An 8572-nucleotide genomic window follows, 5' to 3' on the forward strand; every position below is an offset into this window, starting at 1 on the left:
GCAAGCTGCTGATGCCAGGGAGGGAGGACCATCCCCACCGATCCAGGTAGACTGAGGCAGGGCGGCTGCTGCCTCCAGGGAGGGAGCACCGTCACCACCAATCCAGGTAAACCGAGGCAGGGCAGCTGCCTCCTGGGAGAAACGGTGTACCAGGCCAACAGTGCGAATTCCAAGAAAAGCCAATAGTCACTGTAATCTGCGAAAACCACACGCGGTTTGACTCTCAAAGTGGCTCTTCCTGCATGACAGGCTGGAACTGGAGAAGAAACCTAGTGCAACACCTGCCATCGCTGAAGAGGGTTTAATCAGGGTTTAATCAGGGTTTCAGGCGTCAATTTATCACAGTGACTAATTGAGAGATGTATAAAAGAGATAGTTGCAAAGAGAGTGTGGGCTAGATGCAGGCCTCCTAATGACTGTAAGCAGGCTGAGGAGGACTTAGAGGGTTGGCTGCACTCTCTAGGTGAGAAGCCAGGCTGTGTGTGGCTTTTAGAGGCAGCTGAATCGGAACGTGTTTGCATTAAGTCTAGCAGTCTGCTTGAACCCTAACCCACTGCCTAAACCTGGAACAGAATTCAGTGGTTTATTTGCTTTCTCTATCTAGAAATGTGAACAAGCATATAGCTCTGCCTGAGTGGTTGCCGCAGTCTGGGTCTGCAGACAGCAGCCTCTGGAGCGGGGTCACTGATCGTAACACCACTGGTCGTAGCAAGGCAGAGAAAATCATGACTCGGGGTGAGCAGAGGAACACGGGCGGTGGGCGTGGCTAGGGTATGAGAGCTGGAGGGTGCACAGTGTTGACAACAATGCAGGGGAAGGGTTAATATTCACACACAGAACAGCCATTTGTGACAAAATTACCACCAACATTGTACTAAATGGAGAGAAGCTGAGAGCTTTTCCTGTAAAATCAGAAAGAAGGCAAGGATGTCCACTGTCACCGTTACTATTCAACATAGTCCATGAAAACTAGACAGAGCAATCAGGCAAGAGAAAAACATAAAAGAGGTATGCATAGGGAAGGAAGAAGTCAGGTTATCATTATTTGTGGATGATACTCTACATAGAAGACTCCAAGAACTCCATCAAAAGACTCAGAATTAACCAAATTCAGTAGACTAGCAGGATACAAAATCAATACAAAAATAAATAACTTTTCTATACACCAATGATAAATGATAAACTCACCGAGATAGAAATTAGGAAAGCAATATCATTCAAAATAGCATCAAGAAAATTAAATACTTACAAATTAAACTAAGAAAGTGAAATATCTCTACAACAAAAACTATAGTATGCGCTGGCCCTGCCCCCAGGTGCGCTAAGCCGGCCACTGAGTCTGGGTGTTGTGGTCCATGCCTGCAATCCCAGCGCCTGGGAGGCTGAAGTAGGAGGATCACTATGAGTCTGAGCTGCATAGTGATGCCCTATACAAAATACCTAAAACAAACTGAAAATGTCATATCATAGTACTATATGTGTACCTATGTTTATAGCAGCCTAATCTGTGATAGCTAAATCTTGGAAACAACCAAGATGCCTGTCACCTGAGGAATGGATGAAAAAGATGTGGTATTTTTATACAAGGTAGTATTACTCAGCTACAAAGAATGCTAAACTCGAAGACTTTATTTTTAAGTGGATGCCACTTGAAGATGTACTCATAAGTGAAATAAACCAGACCCACATGTGTAAATATCATATAGTCTCCCTAATATAAGAACTCAGAAGAAGAAATAAAAATAGAAAAATATGACACAATTAAAAGGAGAGCAAGAGTTTGAGGATTAGACAATGAAGAGAGGGCAAGGAGAAAAGCTAGGAAACATGACAGGGGCAAAGCCATACATTTATAAGCACAAGACAAGTAAGGCAATGATCCTGAGAATCTTCAGCAGGTTTTTGAAACTAGCAGTTAATTGGTAGGATTCTCGCCCTGACATATGCTGATACTTGTGAACCAAGCAGCTGTACTGAAGATGGCAATATGTAATACTAGGGTCGTTCTTAGAGTGCCTGCCATTCTGGTCTTCTGAATACATGCTGCTTGTCATGACATACCAATCACTGCCCTACTGTCTCTCAAGTAAATGTTTGTTTAAAAAAAAAGGGGTAATAAACGAAAACAAGACACAAGTAAAAAAAAGTTGCAGGACTGTCCTGCTACACTTCTGTATATGGTTAGATTTCTAAATTTCTGTGTAAAAATATGTAATTGTTTATTCCTATTTTAAAAATATTTTTTTATGTTTTTAATTTTAATTTTTTTCTTCATATTCTGTAGGGATTCAAAGTTTAACATACCAATACTTGATGGAAAATGCCTGTTCCATGTTATGTCTAAGTTGTTTGATATTCAGACAGATAGTGAGGTTAAGCTCAACAGCTTGTTGTAGGGTAATAATAATAAGCTTCTCTTCTGGAGGGTTAACAACCTAAGCTTGCAGACCAAAAATTAGAGAAAAAGAAGGGCTGCAAGAGCAGCCAACATTTTGGCCCTAGTTCTTCAAGGTCAGTGAGGACTCAGGACATAGGGGAACCTGTACTGTAACATCACTTAACTCAGTTGTGTTCCACATTTTCTGATCAAGGAGATTATGGGGTGAAAGAGGAAAATGCTTGATGATGTAGAATGTGCCTAAGGAGAGTCACATGGAGAGAAAACATTCTCTCAGGCTGTCACAGAGAGCAAACTGGTCAAGCAATGGCCGTGACTCATCTACATGGCTGACACTGACAAAGGATCTACATACTGTGGTACAGGGTTTCAGGATAAATCCTGTGGGCATTTGACGGACCTTATCAGATATAAAAGTTACATTTCTTGTTATATAGGTCTTGATTTATCTTGATCTTAACCATCCAACAGAAAAGTATAAAAACGAAGTATCAAAAGTAAAGCCGTATTAATATGCTGAGCTGTAAAAGGCTCAAGTCAACAACTTCTGACATTGCCAGTCCTATGGAAAACCCACTACTATTATGGACAACTGGACTATATTGGAATATTTTGCTGAATTCGCGCACCTACAATACTTAAATGACAATGGAATACTCTTGTCTGAGAAAACTAAACAAAAAAGGGATGCAAATGAAGGGCCATTTTGTATCTGTATATTCAAAATAGGATAGATATACAGACACTTTTACTCAATTCAATGAATAGAAACATTTGTTCTAATAGTGTTTGTGGACAGGATATCATGTCTGCATCTTGTACAATGAATAAGCACTACGGCAACAATATGCAATGTATTAATTATTAAAACTGTCCCACTAATCACTTTTGAAACTGTTTCATTGTTTTTTGTTTCTCAATAAAATTATTAAAAAATAAAATAAAAAATACCTAAAACAAAACAAAAGTATTATACTCTGAAAAATGAGATTGAAGAGGATATCAGGAAATGGAAAGATATGCCCTCTTCCTAAATAGGTAGAGCAAATATTGTCAAAATCGCCATACTTTCAAAACTGATATAGAGATTTAATGCAAACCTAATAAAAATACCTTCCTCACAAAAGTAGAGAAAAAAATCCTAAAATTCACATGGAACCAGAAGAGCTAAAAGACCTAGACTAGCAAAAGCAATTATGGGCAACAAGAACAAAGCAGGAAGGGCCAGCCAAATAGCTCAATAGATTAAAGCACCTGCAAGTAAGTGCAGGGGCCTGGGGTTTTATCCCTGGGCCTGCTGTGATGGCCCTACCCCTGGGCGCACTAAGATGGCAATTGAAACCAGGCGTGGTGGCATACACCTGTAATCCCAGCTCTTGGGAGGTTGTAAACAGGTGGATCACTACAAGTCTGATCTAGTAGTGAGACCCTGAACACCGTGTAGGCCCTTCCCTAAAATACACACACACACACACACACACACACACACACACGGACACACACACAGAACAAAGCAGGAAACATCATAGTTGTAGACTTTGTTATGTTACAAAGCTACAGGGATAAAATTAGCATTGGGCTAGCACAAAAACATATGGATCAATGGAACAGAGTGAAAAGTGCAGAAACAATCCCAGGCACATTCAGCCATCTAATCTTTGACAAAGAGACCAGCAACATATGCTGGAGGAAAGACAACCTCTTTAACAAATGGTCGTGGGAAAACTGACTGTCCAAGTGCAGGAGACTGAATTTTTACCCATATCTCTCACCAGGTACTAAATCAAAATCAAATAGGCCAAGAGTCTAAATGTTAAAACAGAAATACTTAATCTACTGGTAGATAAAATAGATAAAACTCTTGAAGACATAGGTGTAGACAAGGATTTTCTGAACTGAACACCAGTTGTGCAAAAAATAACATCACGAATTGACAGACTGGATCATATCAAATTCAAAACCTATGCAGCAAAAGGAACAACCCAACAGAGTGAAGAGACAACCTACAGAACGGGGAATACTTTGTCAGTTATTCTTCAGACAGAAGACTAAACATTGGGCAACTGAAATGAATATACACTTCTTGAAAGTCCATATGGCTAATACATGGATGAAGAAGTGTTCAGCATCTCTGGCTATTAAAGGAAGGCAAATTAAAACAACACTAAGATTCCATCTTATTCCAGAAAGAAGGACTATAGTAAAGCAATCAAATAATTGAAAACACTGGCAAAACTGTAGGAAAAAACGAACTTTTCCAAATTGTGAAAATGTGAATTAGTACAACCACTATAGAAATCAGTATGGAATTTCCTTTAAAAAAAAGAACAAAAAACAAAAGTAGAAATTCCATTACACCCAGCTACTCCCTTTAAAGTTATTTTCCCAGAGAGTACGGATGTCACGTTATAGTGACATGCATACCTGTCTTTGTAGCACCCCAGTTCATAGTAGCTAAATCTAGGGAGTGGCCTGTATATCCATCAACAGATGAATGTACAAAGAACTCATGGTATTTGAACACAATGGAACACTATTCTGTCATAGAGAAGAATAACCTTGGATCATTTGTAAGAAAACAGATATACCTTGAGACTGTAACGTTAAGCGAAATGATCAGCCATGGAAACTTAAACATTGCATGATTCCTTTTACACGAGAAACCCAAATATAAATAAAAGAGTAAGGTAAAAGATAATGGAAAACAGGAAGACAAATCTTTTGCAAAAGGAAAGAGGACCAAGAAAGTGAAGGGGGAAGAAAGAAAATCAAGGGGGCCTGGCCCTAGCTCAGGCCTTTAAGTGGCTACTTCCAAAAAGCTGTCAGCCTCAGGTTGCCAACCTCACAACTCTCCCGCTAGCCAAAAGTGCCCTGAAGGTGTTCGAGGAAAAAAAAAAAAAAAGAAAGAAAATCAAACAGCTTCATTTAAATGAACTTTGAGAGGTTGTGAATCCTGTACTCACATACCTCCTTCTCAGGTTTACGGGGCACTCACTGATCAGACCTCACCTTCTGTGTCTGTCACAGACAACCGAGGCTGCTCTGCCTTAGATGAGAAATGCTCACAGTGCTCAGGCTTTCCACTTCGGGTCATAAGGTTCTGTTTCTTCTTAGTTCTTCATTCAGTGGGTGATATAACTTTCCTGCTGAGGCTGGAAGCCCTCATGGCAACTAGGTAGTCAATTAAAAGTGTTTCTTTCCAAAGCATCCCAGATTCCTACCAACTCTTCCACTTCACAACCTCTTCTTCTGTCTCATTGGCTCAGCTTAGGTTCTTGCTCAGCCCTACTCCAGTACCTGTGGCTGGAGTCATGAAACTGTGCTATGTATCTTAGGCTTGGGCTATGGGGAGTGGAATTATTTCTCCTCAAACACATGAGCTTTGTGTATAACATGAAATTATTCCTCTCTCTTACCTCTACTACAAGGTTATGGTAGTTACTGATAGTTGAACAGGAGCTGTAAGGAGGCAGCCATAATAACCATTATGCCTCAGATGTCACTTTATTCCTGAACACCTGTACTGTTGCCCCAAGTCTAGGTTTGAAGTCCTTCCTTAGTGCATCTCTGACGCAGAGGATCAAATCACAATAGAAATGCCCGATGATTTATGGGATTAAGAGACAAATAATTTAATTTTAACCCCTGGCTGTCTTCTGAGGAGGTATCTCATGAATGGGAGGTGTATCTGTGTGTGTGTGCTAGGGATGGAATTCATGGCCTTGAGTGTGCCAGGCACATTCTCTACCATCGAATCACACTAGCCCTAGCAGGGCCTTTTTCATACCTGAACTATAAAACGTGGCAGTCTGCATAAAGAAGGGAGAGTGATCAAGTGGCCTGCAGGGAAGATCCTGGGCTAAGGGTCTCTCCCTGGGCTGGAATACTAAGTGTAGAGAGTAGGACTGGGTGAGCAGATTAAGGATTGAGGGAGTAAGGAGGACAAAAATGTTTGCCAGAAGAGGAATTCTGTGTGTTGGGCAGAGTAAACTGCATCATCTGACATTTCCCCTATGCATTCTTCAGTAAAATATCTTTTTTCTTACTTACATAATATAGTAGACAAAACTATTTATTGTGGTGCTAGGCATGGAAGCCATGGTCTTGCACATGCTAGGCAGGTGCTCTATCAGTGAGCCACACCTCTAACCCCAGAGCAGATTTTTAAGAAGGTTGAATTCAAGAGTAAGAATGGGATCTGGTTTTGAGTCATCATGATGTTTGGATTTTATCTGTCTGACCCCCCTCTCTAAACTCTGAATCAAATAAAGGCAAGGACCTGGTCTGTCTTGTTCTTCTCTTTGTTTAGATCCTAGTAGTTAGAGATTTGGTTCATATTTAGTGAACTAATGAATGAAAAAGACTGGCAAAATCAGAAAAATCTTTTTCATACCCCAAGTCTGCCACTTTCTGTCTGTGGAGTGGGGGAGGAGATAATCACCTTATAAACTTATCATAAGATTTAAGTCTAATTTAAAAAAATGGTAATCACAAATATGGTTATTAGCTCTTCCAAACTTTCAGTAGCTAATGTACAAGTACAGATAATAACAACCACTAGCATTTAGTGAACAATATCATTGCAAAGACCCCTCTTTTTTTGTACAGTGGGCTTTATTGATGGTGTGCAATGGCAGTGAGCCAGAGCTCCTGGGACCTCTCCCCTTCTAGGCCTGGGATGGAAGCTGTGAGGGGAGACTCTTAGTGTTGGGGCTGAGTAGGGCAGTGATTTCTACAGCACGGCTTCTGCATCCCTCTGGTCTTGCTGGGCTATGGTGGAGGGGGCACTTACTCCTTGAAGGCCATGTGGACCATAAGGTCCACCACCTTGTTGCTGTAGCTGAACTCACTGTCATACCAGGAAGTGAGCTTGACGAGTGGTCACTCAGGGTGATGCCAGCCCCAGCATCTAAGGTGGAAGAGTGGGTGTCACTGTTGAAGTCACAAGACACAACCTGTTCCTTGGTGTAGCCCAGGATGCCTTTGAGGGGACCATCTGATGCCTGCTTCACCACCTTCTTGATGTCATTGTATTTAGCTGCTTTTTCTAGGTGGTAGGTCAGATCCACCACTGACACGTTGGGAGTGGGCACATGGAAGGCCATGCCTGTGAGCTTCCCATCCAGTTCTGGGGTGACCTTGCCCACGGCCTTGGCAGCGCCAGTGGATGCAGGGATGATGTTCTAGGCAGCCCTGCAGCCATCACGCCACAGCCTCCCAGAGGGCCATCCACAGTCTTCTGGGTGGCAGTGATGGCATGCACTGTGGTCATGAGTCCCTCCATGATGTCAGAGTTGTCATGGATGACCTTGGTCAGTGGGGCTAAGCGGTAGGTGGTACAGGAAGCATTGCTGACAATTTTGAGGGAGTTGTCATACTTCTCATGATTCACACCCATCAAAAACATGGGGGCATCAGTGCAAGGGGCAGAGATGATGACCCTTTTGTCACCGCCCTTCAGGTGAGCACGGCCTTCTCTGTGGTGGTGAAGACACCAGTGGACTCCACCGCGTACTCAGCGCCAGCATCACCCCACTTGACGTTGGCAGGATCTCACTCCTGGAAGATGGTGGTGGCTTCTGTTGATGACGAGCTTCCTGTTCTCAGCCTTGACAGTGCCATGGAATTGCTGTGGGTAGAGTCATATGGGAACATGTAGGCCATGTCGTTGAGGTCAATTAAGGGGTCATTGATGACCCCAACATCCACCTTGCCAAAGTTAAAAGCAGCCCTGGTCAGCAGGCGTCCAAAACGGCCAAATCCGTTCACTCCAACCTTCACCATCTTATCTGGATCACTGTTGGCTGTAGGGGAAGAACGGCTATCCATGGACACGCAGGAGCAGAGAGCTTGCAAAGACCCTTTCTAAGCACTTTACATGTAATACTTTCTTTAATTTTCCTAACCATCTTGGAATTACCCAGGCATCCTGTAGCACGTTCCATATATTCAACATCCAATAATATTTTTCACCATTCACAGGCATCGAAATCTAGATAAAGATAGAATCTTTTGCTGATTGGTTACTTCATTTTCTAGAAATGCACAGCTCAGTTACTCTAACAAGATTGGCTAGAATGTGACTAGTTTATTAAGAGTGACTGCAAAGTGAAATGTGATAGATTCACCATCATAGCAACAGAGACCACAAGACTGTAGGTAGGCAGAGGCTAA

At 42.1% G+C, this 8572-nt stretch overlaps 1 pseudogene; it reads right to left on the reverse strand.

Annotated features, from left to right (window-relative positions):
- Positions 1 to 7186: 7186 nt before the first annotated feature.
- LOC101591469 lies at positions 7187 to 8182 on the reverse strand (annotated as a pseudogene).
- Positions 8183 to 8572: the final 390 nt, after the last annotated feature.

The sequence above is a fragment of the Octodon degus genome, unplaced genomic scaffold, assembly GCF_000260255.1.
Source record: "Octodon degus isolate 3935 unplaced genomic scaffold, OctDeg1.0 scaffold00174, whole genome shotgun sequence".
Taxonomy (NCBI): Eukaryota; Metazoa; Chordata; class Mammalia; order Rodentia; family Octodontidae; genus Octodon; species Octodon degus.